The sequence below is a fragment of the Triticum aestivum genome, chromosome 4B (assembly GCF_018294505.1).
Source record: "Triticum aestivum cultivar Chinese Spring chromosome 4B, IWGSC CS RefSeq v2.1, whole genome shotgun sequence".
Taxonomy (NCBI): Eukaryota; Viridiplantae; Streptophyta; class Magnoliopsida; order Poales; family Poaceae; genus Triticum; species Triticum aestivum.
The window spans coordinates 22,525,983-22,529,430 of NC_057804.1; positions in this window are offsets into that span (position 1 = coordinate 22,525,983).

A 3,448-nucleotide genomic window follows, 5' to 3' on the forward strand; every position below is an offset into this window, starting at 1 on the left:
ATCCCGGCCGAATGCACGGCGGCCTTTTGAAAAAAATAGTTTACACGGGTAGTTTGAGTTTTGAAGTCGAACGGACGTGCGGCCCCATAATCTGGGTGCACTAGACAGCCTAGCCACATGAATGGGTTTTCCTTCCCAGCATCCCGTGGCTCGCGTGCTCGCCCTAGCCACACCTCGCTTGCAGCTTCCTCATCAGCTAGTAGCATATTTAAACTAGCGCCCCCCAATTAAGCCCGAGGAGCCGGAAAAGCCTGGCGGGGCATTGGGAACTGTGCAATATGGCTCCGTACGTAAAGTGCTCTACTACTACTCTATAGCTTGTGGCGTTGCACGCATGGACTCCACTCCATTATCGGCTCTACTATAAAAGAAATTCCTCTTGACGTGTTTTTTTAAACGGAGGCAAAAGCTTTGCTTCATCTCATTCATAAAGAAGGAACTACTACTAACAAAGTTCGACGAGATCCATTACACCTCCACAAATGGAAGCGAAAAGCCTAGTCTCGTTGTATCAAATAACTCAAATGTTCTGCCCCCGCAGTAACCGTCGCTGATAAATAGGCTGCTAGTGTGTGCGTGAGAGGAGCGGCTGAGTAGGCCAGCTACTCCTACGTGAGAGGAGCGGCTAAATATAGCACCGAGAGTACCCACTAGGCCACTACGTAGGTGTACTTCCCCTGCATTGATAGTACATCGATGAACAGTAGTACCCTCCACTTCCAACTGTAGCTCCTTGGCCCTGAGATTCACGAGTTCAAAACTGGTGCACTATACTAGACTAGACTAGAAGCACAGTACATCGCACTACTAGTTGAGAAAAGTTGAACTGGTACTGCTGCAATACGAGTACGTATCCTCTGTCACATAATGTAAGATGTTTTTTGACACTAGTTGGCGTGTACAAAAAATGGCAAAAACATACCCAAAATTTCTTAATCCATGCCAAAAACTACTACCTAGTGCCAAAAATTTCTTACTAGTGCTATTATTTACAGTATAATGCAATCCCATAACGTTCCATAATGCTAGTACTAGTAGTAAATAATAGCCTCACCCCTTCGCTGAGGAACGATCTACAGTTGGAAGGGACGAGGCCCTGCGGTTACTACGCTCTTATCTCCTCCTCGCCAGTTCCCCTTCCCCCGAAGAGAAGGCAGTTTGTCGCTGCTCCCATGGATTCGCCAGGCGGTTCTCCTCCTCGTCGGGGCTGGGAGACCTTGGACGACGATCCTCTAGGAGAAATTGCACGCCGCTCCGACGTCCTCACCGCTGCAAGACTTGGTGCTTCACTGCACCAACTTTTCCAAGACGCTGCTTAAACAGGCTTGGGAAAAGGCCATGCTTGTTGGTCTTCCATGCGTCCTCGAGGAGAAGGTTCTTCTATGGGACAATACTTCGAACAGTCCACCGCTCCCTGGCCATTGTTGCACGTTGACTCCGCTAGAGTTGCCGACATTGAGAGGTAGTCGGATTTTGTCCGATGAGCAGGTCAGTAATGGAGTTTGATCATGTAGTACTTAGTTATTCCATTTCCATCCCGTAATTTCTCCGCTGCCCACCGTCTTATATATAGGTCTGGGTCGGTGCCAACGAAGATTGGCTTGCATACCTCCGGCCGGATACCACCATCATTTTGCACAACATCCACAGCAGTGCGGCCGTTCCGGTAGACCCCTTCTCCACCATTGGGATCAGCCTTTCGGACTGGCTGGGCTTGAATACGTATGATGATGCCTACATGAGATTGAAGAAGATAGCAATTGCGGACCCGCCAACGAAGCGATGCGTCTTCGATGATTACTATCTCATCGCGGTGTTCGACATAAGGATTGCCATCAATGCAAGATGCAGTAACAGCAGAGGCTGGCGCATGTTGGCGACGACAGATTTGTACCCCTACATGTTCGAAGACGCAGTGCGCCATCTAGGACGCATCTTCACGGTGACAAGCCAGGGGATTTGTTTCATCTGGTTGCCATCCTACAGTACGGGAGATTACAAACGGAATGCACAAACCATCCCCCGACCAAAATAAGATCACCGATCCTGGATGTGCATTTGCATCCGCGATTCGGTCTAACCTGGAACCTTGTAGCTGACTTTGGCATATTGGGATCAACTATCTTAGCAGTCGTTACCCATGGTACCACTGATGTGCAACATGGTCACACAATCTACCACGATCGGACCGTCACCATCTACCCAGGTATTCCATTTTTTAACCCTCTCGCCTTCTCTTTCATTGTTGTACTAGTTGTATACTTAGTACTACCTCCGTCCTGGTTTATAGGTCCCCTTTGTAGTTTGTGTCAAATTTTGACTAAAGATTTAACTAACAAAACGTTAATGCATGTCAAGAAAAATTATCTCATTGGATTCGTATTTGAACATAGTTTTCAAAAATATAATGTTTGGTGACATGCGTAAACATTTTGTTAGTTTAATCTATGGTCAAAATTTGGCATGAAACACAATGGGGACCAATAAATCCGGACGGAGGTAGTAGTACTAGTAGGAGTACTTTTTTTACCTTGGAGGACGCGTATAGCTAGCTAGGCCCTTGAAGACTTGAACCCACTAGCTGCCACCATTTATGTTTTTCCATGTCTTACTATCTCATCCATGTAGCCAAGAGTGGCTATATATAATAAGCCGGTTATTTTACTTCCTCTATACCGGAGTAGTACTATTTGCTGCACAGTATTACTGACCGCCATATTTGAGCACAACATTATTATGCATGGACCTTGACTATGTACGTCACCATGTTTCCAGATCTGGGATGCCGCGTGTACTAGATGTACAACGCTGAGTTCGACCCCTGTGATGCTATGTGGGTGCCGAGGAACACTCTTGGAGAGTACTCGCTTTTCATCAGGGACAACTACCCCATTGTGAAGCGGATGCCACCTTCCGTGCACGACACGGAAGGCCTGCCATTCATGAATCATGGTTGTGTCTTCATTGCGCACCATCGGATGAACGACATGCTGGGACACACTATCCCTGATTTATGCCGCTTCAGCTTGGATGAGTCTCCATCGTGTGGATCCGGACTAGAAAGCTGCGACAATGATTCCCGTTGCCCACCGCTATGGATCGTGCCATCCATGAAGAACACCTGGGACTGGAACCTGGAGGAGGACATGCATGTAGCCCATCTATAACGTGTAAGTGGAGTACGGTAATTGTGAATGATAGCGCTGTGAATATATGTAGACTAGTCGTGCACAAATTTATCACATGAATTGGAGATAAACTTGTGTGGCATACTGGCATTTGTCCTTTAGAATTTATTACTAGTAAATGTGTTATGTGTACGTGCAACTTGTGTGGTTGTTGCACGGGCTCCAACACGCTCTTTGAAAAAAAAGGTGGCACAGCTTTGGATATACGTGATGTGGCGGCATCATACAGTAGCATCGTTCGCTATAGTTGTAGTACACTC